We start from the raw sequence: 19,961 nt of genomic DNA, 5'->3' as shown, positions 1-19,961 counted from the left end.
AAAATGAACAATAAGATTTTAAAAATAAGCAAAAAGCTCTGTGTATGTGATGATGTAAAATCTTGAAGTATTAACAATTACTTCCTATTATTATCTCATCAAATTCACCAAGAATTCTCTCAAATATTATTGCCCCCATTTTCAAAAAAAATGAAGCCAAGAAAAGTCAGCTAAATTACGTAAGATCATACAGCTAAGTGAAGAGAGCCATGTTTCCACCTAGACCATCTAAATTTAAGAGCTATCTTTTTTTTAATACCTCCAAGTAGAATCAATGTTGTTTTTCCTTTTTCCCAAAAGCACCCCTCCCACCTAGTTCTGTTTTGCCTTCTCTCTTCTCTCCCTCCCAGGCAGGAGTAACTGTTCTCTGGACAGGTGTATAATTAGGTAATTTTTGTTTAGGCCAAATATTCATAGTGTGTTAAAGAAGGTGTAATATACTACATAAAATTGCAATCCCTCACTTATTTACATGCTAAAAAACCAAATTAGAATTAGATCATAGTTTTCAAAGGAAAAGAATCACCAAAGTAGAGACATAGTTGTGATAACTACTATTGGAGGAATAGTTGTGGGTTTTTATTTCCCCCTGGATTTGAATTAATCAGATGTATATGGTAAGTTTCTTCAAGGCTGTCAATTTTTTAAAAGATTTTATTTATTTATTTTTAGAGAGAGACAGAGCGTGCACACACAAATAAATGTGAGCAGGGGGAGGGGCAGAGGGAGAGGAAGAGGGAAAGAAGCAGACTCCCCACTGAGGGCAGAGCTAGAACTGGGGCTCGATCTCACAACCCTGAGATCACGACTGGAGCTGAAATCAAGACTCAGGGGCTCAACAACAACAATAACAAAAGGAAGAAGAAAGAGAAGGAGGAGGAAAAAAGAAAAAAAGAAATTTATACTAGCCAGTGGTGTGCCCAGAGCAGCAACTAAAAACCATCACCTTGAGATTTCCCCCCCACGACTGACTAACAGAAATGTGTGAGAAGGAGTACCTGTTCTGCCCTCAAGGAGAGGATAAAATAATATCTATCTGAGGGCAGCTGATACCTCTCTATTTGAAAATTTAATGACTAGAGGTCAATTTACTATGAAACTAATGAAGCTGGGCTTGCATATGGCCCGGCAAAGGCCTTGGGAGGGGCCCTAGAAATGTGTCCTCATGGTCATATTTATTTGTAAAATTTTCAAAAGTAATACACTTTAACCACAGCTAATTAAAACAGTTGTTTCTTTCCACTCAGACTTTCCCTTGTGTTGGGTTATGTTTGGGATATATTTACTTAGTTGAGTTTAATGGAATATAGTTATGGGATTCATAGTCACTTCTATGCATAGGTAAGTCATGACAGTCATCCAGGTTATGGGAATGGCTTCTAAGAGTGCTCCTACCTCCCAATGCCAACTCACCACGAAGCATAACACAAAGATCTAGGACTAAAGCCAAGTCTGTAGCCTGGTCTATAGAAAAGTCTTCCAATCAATTCTTCCAATTGATAACATGTGAAATTTTAAGCTGGAGCCTTTGGTTCTCATCAACAGCTAGTTAAAATGGAAATCCTTGCCTGTCGGGAATGTGTTCAGAAATGCAGTGTATACAAGTATAAAAGAACAATTCATTTTCAAAAAATAGGAATAGCACAAGATAGAATTTGCCAGAATTCCTGTGGTTGTGGGGCAAAACCTATAGCAATATTAGAGACAGCAGGTATGTCTTTGGGTAAAGTTATATTTTATGCTTCTATGATTGGATTGAGTCTTAACATATCTAACGCCTTTTGTTCGCACAAATTCTGGTGGTTCTAGACAAGATGGCATGCACAGCAGGCACCAAGACAGTGAAATGACCCTGAAATCTTACTACTCATATGCGAAAGAAATTTAATCAAGGTTTTTCCAGATTTGAAAACAATCCTAAAAACTGGCATGGCCTAACCAGCCATGAATTGTGATGCAGGAATTTTTAACTATTAATAACAATAAAAAATGTTAATTGACCGTGCTTTATGAAAGACCCAATTATCTTTCTAGTCTTTCTAGAGAATATTATTTTCTTTTTTTTTTTTAAAGATTTTATTTATTTATTCGACAGAGATAGAGACAGCCAGAGAGAGAGGGAACACAAGCAGGGGGAGTGGGAGAGGAAGAAGCAGGCTCATAGCTGAAGAGCCTGATGTGGGGCTCGATCCCACAACGCCGGGATCACGCCCTGAGCCGAAGGCAGACGCTTAACCGCTGTGCCACCCAGGCGCCCCGAGAATATTATTTTCTAAAAGCAATGAGAAGAGGCAATGAAACATTATGGAGCCAGAAAAGGTAGGAAAAAAGTGTTATAAAGATACACCAGGCAGTTAATTATTAATCAATTAATTAAAATAATATAAATGTAGAAATAAAAGTATTTGTCTTAATTTCATGACATCTCTGGTATTTGTCAACTTTTAAAAATCTGTAATTCCCCCCAAAATAAATAATCCAATTAGAAATGGGCAAAAGATGTGAACAGACATTTCTCCAGCGAAAACATACAGATGGCCAACAGACACATGAAAAGATGCTCAACATCACTCATCATCAGGGAAATGCAAATCGAAGCCACAGTGAGATACCTCACACCCCTCAGAATGACTCAAATCAAAAACACAAAGAACAAGTGTTGGCAAGGATGTAGAGAAAAAGAAACCCTTGTGTAATGTTGGTGGGAATGCAAACTGGTGCAGCCACTGTGGAAAACAGTATGGAGGTTTCTCAAAAAGATTAAAAATAGAATTACCATATGACCCAGTAATTCCATTACCGGGTATTAACCCAAAGAAAATAGAAGCACGAATTCGAAAATATATATGCACCCTGTGTTTATTGCAGCATTATTTACAATAGCCAAGAACATGGAAGCAGCCCAAGTGTCCTTCAATAGATGAATAGATAAGGAATACATGCTATATATATATATATATATATATATATATACACACACACACACACAATAGAGTATGACTCAGCCATAAAAAAATGAAATCTTGTCATTTGTGACAATATAGATGGTTCCAGAAAATATAATGTTAAGTGAAATAAGTCAGTCAGAGAAAGACAAATACCATATGATTTCATTTATATGTGAAATTTAAGAAACAAAACAAAGAAAAAAGAAACAAATAACAAAACCAGACTCTTAAATATAGAGAATAAACTGGTGGTTACCAGAAGGGAGGTGGGAGGGAGGGATGGGTAAAGTAGGTGATTAAGAGGGGTTAAGAGAACACTTATCATCATGAGCACTGAGCAACGTATAGAAATGTTTAATCACTATATTGTACACCTGCCACAATAGAACACTGTACATCAATTATACAGGAATTTAAAAAAATAAAAATCTGTAATTTGTTATGATATGTTTTCCAATTCTTAATAAATATTTACTTTTGTGCCTAATTCTATGTTTATAAAATTGCATTCCTTTTTTAAAAAGAAGGTTTTTCAAATTATATATGATTCAAGTCCCCGCCAAACCTGGATCCTCCCTTTGGCTCTGAAAGCAAGGGAAAAATACCTCAGGACCTTCAGTTTAGGATTTACTTAAAAGGTAGATACAGGTACACATGGCAGAATAAATGAATGAGTAAAATAATGAACTAGTGGAGATAGAAGCCTGCTCACTGCCTTAGGCCCACATTCAGAAGCCTATTTTCTTTTACAGGACACAAATACACTTGGGCATCGTGTGTTCTGGGCCCTCTCTGCTCCTCCTTCTGTTCTGTATTCCTTGGTGATCCCACCCAGCTGACTCATGGCTTAAATACCATCTGTACACTGGAGACTCTCAAATTTATATCTCCAACCCAGACTTCTCTTCTGACCTCCAGACTGGTTTGTAAATGCTTACCTGACATTCTGACTTGAACTTTCACAGGCATTTCAAGCGTACCATGTCTAAAACTGCAATCCAGTGTGAGGGGCACAGCTAGGATGGGACACCAGATCTTCTAATAACTGCCATGTAGGGATTTTTTCTTTTTTTTTTTTTTTTTTTTTTTTTTTTTTTTTTTTTTTGCTAGAAGGTAGCAATGAGCTGCAAGAGAGGGGAGGGAGCATGGAATTATAAATGCTAAGTAAACTGATCAAAATATTTTAGGATCCTTGCAATTTTTACCCCTACAATATTTCACACCATATTCAAGTCTGTTTAGTTGCATTGGCTTTTCAGAGAAAGAACTTTTCAGATATTATTCAGTAATAACTGAATATCTTATTATTTTAAAACCACCTGTAGGAATATATAACAACTTCACATATTTTAGAACATTTCTATATTCAAAAATTACTATGTGGATTGGATAATTATAGTCCATCAATTATAAAGTAAGATACACTTATTTTACAGTATACCAGGAAAAAAATGTCTTCTTACCAATGAGAATTCTTATTTTATATTTATTGAAAGAGCTGTGGTAGACTTTAGACATACGGATTTTTTAAAATTACGTACACTCTTGGCATCCACAAAAGGAAAATATAAGCAAAATTAATTGGCTAATTTCTCCTCATATTTCTACACTTTCAGAGCCCAGCTCTTCTGAATCACTTTCTGACTAAGAGTTGTTGATGTCTGTGGTTTTTCCACATAGCGCCTCTACAAAAAAAACAAAAAACAAGCTCTGGGAATTTAGATTTTTAAAAGAAAAATATTTTCTCTGCTTATTTAATGTGAACTCCAACCAATAAATCAACAAACATTGCTCTCAGAGAGTAAATAAATTACCTGCTGGCAGCTGAGAAAATGTATCTATCTAGCTAAACAAAATTAGAAAGTCAAAGACAAAAACTGCTAATTCTCAGGTAAGTGACTAGGGAGTAGATGGGGAGTTTCTATCATTGTGGAGGAGAAAGTTTGGAGCTGGTAATGATAGTATGACATGTATGTATACCCTCAACTTTCAGGGTCAGCTCAGCTCTAGATGGTTGGTTTTTAATTGGAAGGAAGGAAAGAAGGAAGGAAGGGAGGGAGGAAGGGAGGGAGGGAGGAAAGAAGGGAGAGAGGGAGAAAGGAAGGAAGGTTAGTTTTAATCTGTAGAAAAGAAAGAGGAAGGAGGGAGGGAAGGAAGAGAGAAGGGAGGAAGGGAGGGAGGTCGGTTAGGAGGGAAGGAACGACAGAAGGAAGGGAGGGAGGGAGGGGAGGAAAGAAAGGGGAAAAGAAGAAAGGAAGAATGAAGGAAGAAAATCGAGAGAGATCAAAGACACACTACATTTCTAAGCCTTTATTCCTGTGCTTTGATTTGGAAACCCAGCCTAAGCTTAAGATCCTATCAATACTTGTGTAGTCCCTTTCCCCTATTACAAAAGGACAGAAATAGCTTTAACTTCAGGAAAGCAATTTAATGATAAGGTGAATGTTCTGTACTTCCTTATTGTACCTCTCTGTTAAATATCCAGAAATAACACCTGTTTACTATCAGTCTTTTGCAGTCTTTCAAGGTGTATAACTGCACCCCAATCGAAAATGTAAACTTCTAATTTATATTACTGGAATCATGGAAGATTGAATGTATGGGTGTGGGGGTAGGGAATCTGTGTTGTTTTAGAAATATGCAAAATGAATGTAGCAATGTTGTGATATGAAGGTAATATTGGTTGAAATGTCCTCGAAAAGTTACCTTTTTAACTCTTTTTTTTTTCCATTTCAAGCCTTAAAATGAGTTTATTCCATTCATGATTCATTAACCATTCTGATTTTCATCCCCATATTTATCAGTGGAGAATTTTAAATCCCCAAATTATCATGTGGGTGAAAAACACAAATAAATGAGTGTTTTCAAACTATTTACACATGTAGACGGAGTCCCTGATAACTCAGAGTCCAAGCTGCTCTGTGTAGAGAGAGCACGCTGTCAGTCTTCAGGGTATGGGTACAAGACAGACCACCTAATCCTAAAGATACTCTGGTGGCTACTAACAGATAATTATTACTAACATTTCTTTTTCTGGCAGCCTTTCGGTTTAATTCATGGCTAATTTTTTTTTTTTTAAGTGATCTCTAGGCCCAACATGGGGCTCGAGCTCATGACCCCGGGATCAAGAGTCACATGCTCTACGGACTGAGCCAGCCAGGCATCCCAATCCACGGCTAATTTAATTGGTGAAATAATGTTGCAAAATGAATTCATCCAGCAACCATGTATTGAATTGTGACACTGGACGGGAGCCGCACTGTGTGGCACAGTAGCCACAGCCATGTGTCGCGATCAAGCACTTGAGAGATAGCTAGGGCTGCATTTTTAGCTTATTTTTAATTAATTAAAATCTAAGCACTGACTCTCAAATCAGTTATTGGAAAAGTTTTAGTATGTTTGTAATGATTTGGGTATGCAAATCTACCTTTTCAACCCTAAGTTTTCTGAAATGCAAATAGGGTACAAGCATTTACAATAAAAATTTAGCATCCATATTGAGATGTACTCTAAGTACAAAACACACTGGATTTTGAAGACAGTGCAAAAAAGACTAAAATATTCTGTAATATTTTAATATTCATTACATTCTTAAATGGTAACATTTTTTTCTATTTGGAGTTAAATAAAATATATTATTAAAATTAATTTCCCCTGTTTTGTTTTAAAATGTGGCTACTAGAAAATTTCAAATTTCGTATGTGGCTTGCATTATATTTCTAGTGGACAGCTCTGTCCTACGGACTAGTGGTAGAGTCAAAAATGATTTCGTCGACCCCTTGGGTTCAAGAAGCCTATGACTTCGGGCCGCCTGGGTGGCGCAGTCCTTAAGCGTCTGCCTTTGGCTCAGGGCGTGATCCTGGCATTCCGGGGATCAAGTCCCACATCAGACTCCTCTGCTGGGAGCCTGCTTCTTCCTCTCCCACTCCCGTGCTTGTGGTCCCTCTCTCGCTGGCTGTCTCTCTGTCACATAAATAAATAAAATCTTTAAAAAAAAAAAAAAGAAGCCTATGACTTCAATTTCAATTAGTCTGAGCCACTTGCTCTTACCATCTTCTTTAGCACCGGTTACACCACACATCCCAGCCAATGCACAATTATGTGCCGTTGGGCCTAAAGATCAAGTGTGGATGAATCAACACAAATGCATTTCTCCTACTAAAAACTGTCAACCAGGAGCAAGTTTTGTATGGATGATAGAGTAAAAAATATAATTTTTATGTATGATTACTAGTCAATTCTCATCTTTCTTTATTTTCAACACATTCTAACATCTCCTCCTTTCATAGAATTTCATGATTTCCTCCTTGACCAAATTTCCATACATTCCCCAATTCATTTATTAAGGTTCGAATATAGGCTAAACAAAGGAGAGTACACTCGTTATCTGTTGCTGCTTAACAGATTACCCCAAAATTCAGCAGCTTAAAACAATGAGCAATTGTTATCTCACAGTTTCTATGAGTCAGGAATCTGGGCACAGCTCACCTGCGGTCTTCTGGCTCAGTCTCCCATGCGCTGTCATCAATGTGAGGGTTGCAAACATCTCAAGGCTTGACTGTGAGGATCACCTTCCCTAAACTCATTATTGTGGCTGATCTTGGGCCTCGTATCCTCACTGGCTGTTGGTCAGAGACATTAGATTTTTTGCCAAGAGGACCTGTCCACAAGGAAACTCACAGTATGGCAGAGGGCTTCCCTTAGAGCGAGTGAGCAAGAGAAGATTGAGAACAAGCAAGATGGAGGCTTCAATCTTTTTATGACCTAATCTTGAAAATGATGTCCTATCATTTTTGCCATTTTCTATGTGTGAGAAGGGAGTCATTAGATCCAGGCTACACTCAGGGTAGGTCATAACATAAAAGCATGAATACCAGCAGGTAGGATCCTCAGACCATATTAAAGTATAACCAAAATTGGTTAATGGGTCCTTGAATAATTGAGACTGACTCAAGCAGAGAAAGTCTTTCAAATGACTCTTTAAATTGTTACCAATAAATCTAGAAATGTAATCAAATGTTTTTGAAATATACATATACTAGTCCTAACTGAAGATATACTGTTTGATGGAATGCTAGGATTTTTAGGATTTTGTTCATGATTTATGAGGGAAACCCACCCCCCCAAAATATGAAATACAGCCCATCCCCTAAAATCATAGTAGCATCATTAACATTCTCAGAAACTTGTATTTTCAAAAATCCATAATCAGAAGTGCTCAGGTTTGGTTTTGTTCATAGGCAGGTCATGCTTAAGTCCTCTTAAAGACTTTTCCCTGGTACTGGGGAGGTTGAAGTATTCCTGATGCTTTTCCGTGGCACGAGCACGTGGGTTGCTCTGAGTGTGGCACTCAATTCCCATTTCAAATTAAAGCCCTCATATGAAATGGATTCCCCTCCTGTCATTTACCTAACCCCCACCGTGACCTGACTCATCCACTGATCTCTGCCTACAAGGCCATCACATAGCCATCATCCTGATTGATAACAGATCCGTTCTATTTCTTTCCATTAAACCACATTTCCCCTCTCCTTTAAAAAAAAAAAAAAAATCGGCTGAAGCTCACCTTCCAGACAAACCTCAGCAGAGTTTTCATCACAACTTAATTAGACTTGAATTAAGGTACAGACCATGGAGGGGTGGGAAGTTGCTGTTCGACCAGTGTACTGACATTTACAATTTCAGAGGTACAAGATTTTCAAGGTGTAACCATGGAAATGGACAAATTGTGATCAAAGTTGTTGGGAGCAAGGGTGTCTATGTTATTGGAGGGCAGAGAGTTGGATGAGTATATGTTCTCATGCCAATGGTTGAATGGAGGGGTGCAAATGAAGGAGGAGAGTAACTAGGCTTGGGGGTGGGGCAGTGAGGGCAACATCCCCTCAACTTGACTCAGGAAAGAGAAAGCTATATAAGAGGTTGCAGTTAAAAAGGGGTGTCAATCTTAAAAAAAAAAGGGGGGCGTCAGTGACTAAGAAAAATACATAATTGGGGCACCTGGGTGGCTCGGTCGGTTGGGTGCCTGCCTTCGGCTCAGGTCATGATCCCGGGGTCCTGGGATTGAGTCCCACATGGGGTGCCTTTCTCAGCAGGGAGCCTGCTTCTCCCTCTCCCTCTGACCCTCCTCCTGCTTCTGCTTGCTCTCTCCCTCTCACTGTGTCAAATTAATAAATAAAATCTTTTAAAAAAAAAAGAAAAAAAAAAGAAAAATACATAATGTACTGGATTTTCGTTTTAAAAAACCCAACCTGGTTTGAAGAAGTGATCAGCCAAATACAGACTGGCCTGTGAATTATTCTGGAAGGTGTACCCAGGCTCTCACCTCCTGATGCCAGATCTATAATCTGTGACCCTAAATGTATACCAGAGCCAGACCAAGCTTCTCTTAGAGAAGTAAATTTGCAATGCCGGGAAGGTATAAAAATAAGTTTTAAAATGGTAAAACTTCGATGCCAAATAATTTTATTCATGATTTGAGATATTTGATGTGTTTAAGAGAACCTGAGATGTTAGATTTACATTTTTAAGTGAAATACTTAGAAATATTAGACTAATTTAATTTATAATCAATATTTAAGGGAATCCAATTATTAAATCTACAAGTATTCCCTTATTATTCATGCAAATACTCCTTGAATGCTAAGGAATTTTGAATAGATTTATTAGGTAGAGAAGAATAAAGTTACTAAATGTATGATAGTTTAAAATGTCTAAGAAAAGTTGGTTAATGTGGTAAGTGTTTAGGGGAGATTTAATAATAAATTTATAATTAAGAATTTAAATTTATAAGATGATTGACTATTAACCAAGAAAAAGTGAAAATGAGTGTTGTGAATTTCAGGACAAACTACATTAGATTTATAAATAAAATAATATTTCTAAGTTGAGCTCAAAAACTTCAAAAAAATTTGCAACCATTACTGAATATTTTTTCTTTTCATTTTTTTAAGTAATGTCTACACCTAACATGGGGTTCAAACTCAACCCCAAGATCAAGAGTTGCACACTTGGGGCACCTGGGTGGCTCAGTCGTTAAGCATCTGCCTTGGGCTCAGGGAGTGATCCCAGGGTCCTGGGATCAAGCCCTGCATCAGGCTCCCTGCTCCACTGGGAGCCTGATTCTTCTCCCACTCCCCCTGCTTGTGTTCACTCTCTCCCTGGCTCTCTCTCTCTCTGTGTCAAATAAATAAAGAAAATCTTTAAAAAAAGAAAAAAAAGAGTTGCGCACTCTACCAAATGAGCCTTCCAGGCACCCCTATCACTGAATATTAATTAAAACAAAAATAGCTATAAAATGCCAACAACATGGATTGATTACATAAATTATGATCNTAGCTATAAAATGCCAACAACATGGATTGATTACATAAATTATGATCCATTAGTATGATGAAATTTCTAATTAATACAAATAATTTTGTAGAAAAATCAATATAGACAGCATTTGATTTTTTAAAAAGCAAGCTGTAAAAATGTATATAAGATTATCCTGGGGCACCTGGGTGGCTCAGTCAGTTAAGTGTTTGTCTTCACCACGGGTCATGATTCCAGGGTCCTGGGATCAAGCCCTGCATCTGGCTCCCTGCTCAGCAGTGAGTCTGTTTATCCTTCTCCCTCTGCCCCTCTGCCTGCTTGTGCTCTTTCTCTCTCTCTCAAATAAATAAATACAATCTTTATTTAAAAAAAAAGATTATCCTATTTTTTAAAAGATTTTAATTTTAAGTAATTTCTACACCCAGTGTGGGGCTTGCACTCACAACTCCTAGATCAAGAGTCGCATACTCCACCAGTCAGGTGCCCCAAGATGATCCTATTTCTAAAAATATTTTTTTAAAAATCTATGTCTATAGGGGTGCCTGGCTGGCTCATTCAGTAGAGCATGTAATTCTTGATCTCGGGTTCATGAGTTGGTTTTTTGTTTTTTTGTTTTTTAAGATTTTGTTTATCTATTTGACAGAGAAAGAGCACAAGCAGGGGGAGCAGCAGAGAGAGAAGCAGGCTCCCCGCAGAGCAGGGTGCAGGATCCCAGGACCCCAGGATCATGACCTGAGCTGGAGGCAGACACTTAACCAACTGAGCCACCCAGGTGCCCCTTGGGGTCATGAGTTTAAGCCCCACATTGGGGGTAGAGTTTATTTAATAATAAAAAAAAAATCTATGTAAACATACATGCATAGAGAAAAATCTGGACGGACTAACATCAAATTGTTAATACTTACTAGTTAACACTTGTGCATGAATGTGTACTTTCCAATTTTTNGTTTTTTAAGATTTTGTTTATCTATTTGACAGAGAAAGAGCACAAGCAGGGGGAGCAGCAGAGACAGAAGCAGGCTCTCCGCAGAGCAGGGTGCAGGATCCCAGGACCCCAGGATCATGACCTGAGCTGGAGGCAGACACTTAACCAACTGAGCCACCCAGGTGCCCCTTGGGGTCATGAGTTTAAGCCCCACATTGGGGGTAGAGTTTATTTAATAAAAAAAAAAAATCTATGTAAACATACATGCATAGAGAAAAATCTGGACGGACTAACATCAAATTGTTAATACTTACTAGTTAACACTTGTGCATGAATGTGTACTTTCCAATTTTTTTTTTTTGCCCTTAAACATGTATACTACTTTCTAGAAATTTAAAATATTCTTCTCCAAAGAGAAAAAAAAAAAAGAGGCAATGGTATGGTAGAAGCAATGGAGAACTGGCAGAATATCCACATTCCAGGCTCCATCATATATGAAATTGGGGGAAATAAGCAGCATTTGTGAGAGCTACAGAGGAAGCAGTTTCCATGAGGGGAAGCCAGGTTTCCAGGTCCAGAGGTGGAGGGAATACTTTATAGAGAACTGATGACACTTTTCTCTGTAACTCTGAGTGCCTGGCGCATGTTTCCATCAAAACCCTAATCACACTTTGATGCAAGTGTTTTTGTTTTGTTTTGTTTAATTTTATTTTTAAGTAATCTCTACACCCAAGGTGGGGCTCAAACTTACAACCCCGAGGGGCGCCTGGGTGGCTCAGTTGTTAAGCGTCTGCCATTGGCTCAGGGCGTCAATCCCAGCATTCTGGAATCGAGACCCACATCAGGCTCCTCTGCTGGGAGTCTGCTTCTTCCTCTCCCACTCCCCCTGCTTGTGTTCCCTCTCTTGCTGGCTGTCTCTATCTCTGTCAAATAAATAAATAAAATCTTTAAAACAAAACAAAACAAAAAAACAAACTTACAACCCTGAAATCAAGAGTTGCACGCTCCACCAACTAAGCCAGCCAGGTGTCCCTGGCGCGAGTATTTTTTTATGTACTGTCAACCCATACTAGATTGCATGCCTCTTGGGGCGCCTGGGAGGCTCAGTCGGTTAAGCGTCTGCCTTCAGCTCAGGTCATGATCTCAGGGTCCTGGGATGGAGCCCCATCAGGCTCCCTGCTCAGTGGGGAGTCTGCTTCTCCCTCTGCCTCTGCCCCACCCCCCTCATGCTCGCTCTCAAATAAATAAATAAACAAAATCTTCATTAAATAAAAAGATTGCATTCCTCTTTAAATGTGAGCATTGTCTTCCTCACCTACATACCTGCAGTGTTTAGCACATAAAGGCATTGAATAAGTGTTGCTTGAAAGAGGGAATGAAGAATAACTTTTCATTTCTCTTCTTGCCTCTCTACTTGAAAATGCAGGCTCTGATTTGAAGACTTCCTATCCCCAAAAACCCAATCTGCTCTAAAATATCTCCTTGCCAGTTTGCCACAGTGATTGAAATTCTCCCCGTGGAAGTAAACTTCTTTTAGTTAGAGCATAATTTCCAAAGGCTCTACTCTTGAGCTCTATCCCTTCCCAGGACCAGCAAAATGATGAGGGTTGTCGGAACTGAGTGATGAATACGTGTATCATTTACATTGTTACCCCTACTTTTGCGTATGTTTGAAAATTTCTGTATTAAAAGTATGTCTTAGAAACCTGTCAAAAAATTCAGCAAGTCAGGCAACAAATACTGAATGATTTATGAGAGCATATATGCTAGGAGCTGTGTTAGAGGCTAGGGATAACCGTGGGAATAAAAGGGGTGTGGCCGGGCTGTGGGACAAGGAGACAGAAGTGAGAAAGGAGAGGATATACCTAGCTCACAGTTGAGGTGCAGTCGGGGGATTTAGCTCGGGAACACCAGCATTTGGGGGAGGGAAAGAGGAGGTCGACCAGCAAAGAATGAGAAGGTATGATCAGAGAGGCGGGAGGATGATGGTTGTAGTGAATAAGACATTAGCAGATTAGCTGCCTACAGCCTAACAGAAGTCCGATGGGATAAAACATGTGATCTCACAGGTGTGCATGGGAGTGGTGAGAAGAGAAAGACAAACCCAAGAATTCCCCCATGGTCAAGGAGCGGCACGATGACTCTAAGTGAACGTCAGCTTCTGGGTCCTGAGCTGGGATGCCCTATGTCTAATCCTCCCAGGCCCTAAGACCATTTCCTGTCTTTCACCCCTACCTGCTCTCCCCACTCATCAGCCAGACCTACTGAGCAACAGAAAATGTTACCGGCTGTACTTTTATTGTCATCAAACACAAACACATTTTAGTATTTTTAAGTATTTTCCTTTAAGAAACTACAAGAGAAATAAAGGGAACATAACAAAGAAAAGTCACAAGAACTGTACAAATATTACCAGAGCAGTTTGTTAGTTACTGTTTTCCTGGAAGTGTAAATGGCTCTAGGACAGCTCTCAGTCCCCCCCTCTGAGGAAGCTGGGAGATGCCTGGGGTAGTTTCCATAGTTAGCTTGGGTCCTAAATCAAACAGTTCCTTTCTTAAATGCAAGGTTTTTCTGCTGCTGACTCTTGGCAAGCATACCGTTCTCAGTTTCTTTCTTCCTTTTTTTTGTTTAAGAAATATTGAGACATAAATCATATATCACCGAAGTCATTCATTTCAAATGTATAATTCAGTGGTTATAGTGTATTCACGGAGTTGGGCAACCATCACCACCATCTACATGAAGAAAATGTTATGATTCCAAAAAGAAACCTCAGACCCATCAGCAGCCTCTCCCCATCTGCACCCTTGCTTCTCCCAGCCCTGGGAAACCACTACTCTACTTTCTGTGTCTACTGATTTGCCTATTCTGGACATTTCCTAGAAATGGAGTCACGTCACACGTAGTCCCTTATGACTGGCTTCTTTCACTTAGCCTAGTGTTTTTAGGTAGCATGTTGCAGCATCCGCCTTTCCTTTTCATGGCCGAATAACATTCCATTGTACGGACACACCACATTTTGTTTCTCTATTCATCAGTTGATGGGCATTTGGGTTGTATCCACTTTTTGGCTATTATGAGTAAAGTTGCTAAGAACATTCATGTACAAGTCTTTGTGTGGACGGATGTTTTCATCTCTCTTGGGTACATACCTAGGAGTGAAATTGCTGGGTCATAAGGTAACTGTATGCTTAACCTTGTGAGAAACTGCCAGAATATTTCCCAGAGCAGCTGCACCATATTACATGCCTAATGACACCAAACTCTAGGATTCTTATTAGAATTAAATAAGATCACAGTTATAAAGTGATTAGTACAGTGTTTGGCAATTATATTGAGACATGATGGTTAAAAGTAGGGCTATGCAGCATTGTCCACAATAGCTAAATCATGGAAGGAACCGAGATGCCCTTCAACAGATGACTGGATTAAGAAGCTGTGGTCCATATATACAATGGAATATCACTCAGCTCTCAGAAAACGAATTCTCAACATTTGCTGCAATATTATCTCACTGGAGGAGATAATGCTAAGTGAAATAAGTCAAGCAGAGAAAGACAATTATTATATGATTTCTCTCATCTATGGAACATAAGAACTAGGAAGATTGGTAGGGGAAGAAAGGGATAAAGAAAGGGGGGTAATCAGAAGGGGGTGTGAAGCATGGGAGACTATGGACTCTGGGAAACAAACTGAGGGCTTCAGAGGGGAGGGGAGGTGGGGGAATGGGATAGACCGGTGATGGGTAATAAGGAGAGCACGTATTGCATGGTGCACTGGGTGTTATACGCAACTAATGAATCATCGAACCTTGCATCAGAAACCAGGGATGTACTGTATGGTGACTAATATAATGTAATAAAAAAAATTAAAAAAAATTAAAAAAAAAAGTAGGGTTATGGAAGCAAGCCAACCTGAATCCCAGTAGCCTCACAGCTGAAAGACCTTGGGTGTGCCACCTAACAGATCTGAGCCTTGGATTTCTTTTTTAGTTTGTTTTACAGATTTTTAAGTAATTTCCACACCCCGTGTGGGGTCCAAACCCACCACCCTGAGATCAAGAGTCATATGCTCTCGCTGAATGTGGGTCTGTCTACCAACTGAGCCAGACAGGCACCCCTGAGCCTTGGATTTCTAATTGGAGAAATGGGTTCCAAAGCACTCCTAAGGCCACAAGTCAGAGTAACCAGTTTACATTTTCCTTCCAGGCATTTGGATATATATATAATTTTTAAAAATCTAATACATGTTTTCATAGTTTTGTATCTTTTTTTTTAAGATTATATGTATTTATTTATTCAGAGAGCATGGCAGTGGGTGGTGGGGGAGAGAATCTTAAGCAGGCTCCCTGCTAAGCATGGAGCCCAAAGCAGGGCTTGATCCCACAACCCTGAGATCACAATCCCAGCCAAAACCAAGAGGTGATGCTCAACTGACAGCCACCCAGGCACCCCATTTTTTGAATCCTTTTTAAGGGAACTCTTTAGAGGCATAATTTTTAATGGCTCTCATTTTTGTGTTAAAACAAGTTAAAAGTAACTCGTGTTATATTTNAGATCAAGAGTCATATGCTCTCGCTGAATGTGGGTCTGTCTACCAACTGAGCCAGACAGGCACCCCTGAGCCTTGGATTTCTAATTGGAGAAATGGGTTCCAAAGCACTCCTAAGGCCACAAGTCAGAGTAACCAGTTTACATTTTCCTTCCAGGCATTTGGATATATATATAATTTTTAAAAATCTAATACATGTTTTCATAGTTTTGTATCTTTTTTTTTAAGATTATATGTATTTATTTATTCAGAGAGCATGGCAGTGGGTGGTGGGGGAGAGAATCTTAAGCAGGCTCCCTGCTAAGCATGGAGCCCAAAGCAGGGCTTGATCCCACAACCCTGAGATCACAATCCCAGCCAAAACCAAGAGGTGATGCTCAACTGACAGCCACCCAGGCACCCCATTTTTTGAATCCTTTTTAAGGGAACTCTTTAGAGGCATAATTTTTAAATGGCTCTCATTCTTGTGTTAAAACAAGTTAAAAGTAACTCGTGTTATATTTCTTTGTAAAAACAAAACATTAAATTGCAATCTAACAGCAATTAATAACAAAGATGTAGACGAATCATATGGACTGATTTCTAGGTACCGATTTTGAAACCTATGTGTTATGGGTGGAGTTATGCCTCCCCCTCCCCCCTAAAAGAGATATTTTGGAGTCCTTAATCCCTGTACTTCAGATCATGACCTTATATGGAGAGAGGGTCTTTACATAGGTACACAGGTTACAATATGGTCATTAGGGAGGGTCTTAATCCAGTATGACTGGTGTCCTCATATGAAGGGGGAAATTTGGACACAGAGACAGACAGACACACACACACACAGAGGGAGAATGCCACATGAAGATGAAGACGGAGACTGGGGTGATGTAGCAGCAGCCGAGGAATATCAGAGGTCGCCAGCAAACCATCAGAAACTCGGAGTGAGGCATGGGACAGATTCTCCCACACAGCTCTGGGAAGGAACCAACCCTTCCCTCACCTTAATCTTGCATTTCCAGCCTCCAGAACCGTATGACAATAAATTTCTCTTTTTTAAGTCACTCAGTTTGTGGTACTTTGTTACAGCTGCCAAGAATTCTAAGGAGATGATTATTTTGAACTCCTCTTAGACACAAACAGGGACCGTCAGTTACCGTACAATCCTGCCGTGGGAGTTTTGTGGCTCACCTGCGTGCCACCAAGTTTGCGTCTTGAAAACAGTTTTCAGGGTTGCACTATATAGCTTGTCTGCTTAGGTGGGTTAGTAAAGCAACAATAAAGAGCCGCTGGCGATGCCCAAGGGAGGATAGCTATCTTCCACACATTCTGGATGACTTAACTACTCCATTATTTCAAAATCTTTCCCCCACCCCAAATCTTTTTATTACAGAAAATTTCTAAGAAAAATATAATGAGCTTTTTTAAGTACTGCTGAGATTCAATCTTAGTCACACATGATCAATTTTGATTCCCCCACTCAAAACCTCCCACATCAAATTATTTTGAAGAACATCTCAGACTTTATGTCATTTTTAACAGCTTTATTGAGATCCGATTGACATGTCATGTAGCTCACCTCTTTCATGTACAACTCAGTGGTTTTTAGTGTATTTACAGAACTGTGCAACCATCACTGTAATCTAATTTTAAAACACTTTTATTATCCCCAAAAGAAAATCTGTATTCATTAGCTGTCAATATCTATTCTTCTCTCAAGCTCCCCATTTTATCTGTAAATATTTCATATGCGCCTCTAGAAAGGTAAGAACTATTTTAAAAATACAAGGTAATATTATCGCATATAAACCTTTTTAAAAATAATGATTTAATATCAAAGATAAAATCATGGTCATATTTTCTTGACTACTCTATACTTTCAGTTTGCTTGAATTAGGATCCAAATAAAATCCTTACATTTAAATTGCTTGACATATCTGTTAGTTTTCTTTTCATCTATAGGTTCTCTCTCTGACTTTTTTTTTTCCTTACAAATTTTTATTGAAGAAAATAGATTATTTGTTCTACAAAATTTGCTAGGGTCTAGAATTTTCTGATTGTATCCTTGTGTCATTATTTGCCATGTTCCTCTATCCCGTGTAATTCCTATACATTGGCGGCTGGATCTGGGATCTCAATCAGATGCAATGGTTTTTCTTTGTTTGGATAAGACTACCTCATAGGTAGAAGTGTTGTATCAAAATTTCTTTAAAATTTTCTTTTATTGGGGCAGCTGGGTGGCTCAATCAGTTAAGGCTTAGGTCATGAACTCAGGGTCCAGAGATTGAGCCCCAGTTTGGGCTCCCTGCTTGGCAGGGAGCCTGTTTCTACCTCTGCCCCTTCCCCTGCTCAGCAGGGAGCCTGCTCCTTCCTCTGCCTGCCGCTCCCCCTGCTTGGGCTCTCTCCCTCTGACAAATAAATAAAATTAAAAAAATAATAATAATAAAGTAAAATGAATATTTTTAAAGATTTTATTTATTTATTTGACAGAGAGATAGGCAGCCAGTGAGAAAAGGAACACAAGCAGGGGGAGTGGGAGAGGAAGAAGCAGGCCTCCAGCGGAGGAGCCTGATGTGGGACTCGATCCCAGGACTCTGGGATCACGCCCTGGGCCGAAGGCAGACACTTAACAACTGAGCCACCCAGGCATCCCAAAATAAAATGAATTTTTCTATTGTGAAATACATCATACCTGCAGCAGTGTATAAAAATAGTTACATAGTTTAAAAAATAATAATAAAACAAACATCCAGCATCTATCACAGAGAATAAAAAGCAATAAGAATATTGCCAGGTCCTTAGAAATACCCAGGCTGCCTCCTCTAATAAAATCTTCAATTAAATGCTCTCTTCCCACCCCATTCTAGAGGTAAGCACTATTCTGACTTTTGTGATAATTATTTCTTTACTTTCTTTGTGCCCTTTATGAATATATTCCTAAAAAGAATATTGTTTGGCTTTGCCTTTAGGTCTATTATTCCATGACTTGCTTAACAGTCCCCCCCCCAACACTGTTTTGAGATTCGTCCATGCTGTTTCAGATAACTGTAGTTCATTCATTTTCACTGTTATATCATATTACATTATATGAATATACTAGCTTATTCTTTTGTAGTGGATATTTAGATTGTCCCCAATCTTTTGACATTGCAAACAATAATGCTATGAACATTTTTGTGCATGTCTCCTCTTGCATGTGTGTAGAATTTCTTTAAGATGTATATAGATATATAGATATATATAGATGCATATAGATATATATAGATATTGATATCTATATATCAGGGTAAAACTAATGGGTATAGGGTATGCACATATTCAACTTAGTAAGTAATGTCAAATTATTTTCCAAAGTGTTTATACCAGTTTAGACTCCCACTAACGATAGATGAGAGCTACCCATTGCTCTGAATTCTTGCTGATGTTTGGTATTGTCAGTTTCACTGATTGGAGAGCTCAAGTTCTCTGTTAATAAAAATGTATAAAATTAGGGCTCCTGGCTGGCTCAATCAGAAGAGGTGTGACTCTTGATCTCGAGATCCTGGGTTCAAGCCCCATGTTGGGTGTTGATATTACTAAAAAGTAAATAAATAAATAGACTTTAAAAAAAAGATGTGTAAAATTATACTATCTAATTGATATTTCAACTGAATTCACAAGAATCCTATGCAAATATTGCTACTGCTTTTCTCTTTTTTTCAGGAAAATGTAAAGCTTTGTATTTTAAAAATGACATGAAAGCACTTCACCTATTGGTCGTCGCTGAAAATATACCATGATTTTTGAAGAAGGAGAGGGTGATGTTTGTGTAATTTAAGGGCTGGAAAGGCGTTTGTAGGATGAATGACCACTTACTCACAGCCGTGTAGCAGCTAAGCATTACGGTGTTAAGAATCTACATAAAGTATGTCCTTTGTAGAGCAAATGCAAGTCACCCATTCAACCCAGAAATAAACTTACTCTTCTCTCTTTTGATTTATTCTTTCCTCTCATTCCTCCTGGCTACTTCTTGCCCCTTTAGGAGCTTCTTTACAGTAGGCTTCATATCAAGATCAGGAATGAAAATTTCGCACTTGGTATGCATAATTAACTGTACAATCGAAGGCTCTAGATAATGTAGGACTGCCTTCCCAGAGTGGTGTTTGAGGAATAAGTTAGGTCCCATACTAGACATGACTTTTTTTTTTTTAAGATTTTATTTATTTATTTGACAGAGATAGAGACAGCCAGCGAGAGAGGGA

General features: G+C 38.8%; 1 protein-coding gene and 1 long non-coding RNA gene across 2 annotated transcripts in view; both read left to right on the top strand.

The window, feature by feature from the left end:
* LOC117802940 (receptor-type tyrosine-protein kinase FLT3-like) overlaps positions 1 to 19,961 on the top strand; it is a 74,024-nt gene that overhangs the window by 16,666 nt on the left and 37,397 nt on the right. The gene's annotated exons all lie outside the window — the stretch shown is intronic.
* On the top strand, positions 2,159 to 6,858 carry LOC117803068. The gene is made up of 3 exons (XR_004626683.1): positions 2,159 to 2,319; positions 3,701 to 3,870; positions 6,029 to 6,858. It is a non-coding gene; the product is annotated as an uncharacterized LOC117803068 (long non-coding RNA).

The sequence above is a fragment of the Ailuropoda melanoleuca genome, chromosome 7, assembly GCF_002007445.2.
Source record: "Ailuropoda melanoleuca isolate Jingjing chromosome 7, ASM200744v2, whole genome shotgun sequence".
NCBI lineage: Eukaryota > Metazoa > Chordata > Mammalia > Carnivora > Ursidae > Ailuropoda > Ailuropoda melanoleuca.
The sequence above is the reverse complement of the archived record's forward strand: the minus strand, read 5'-3'. Positions and strand labels throughout refer to the sequence as shown.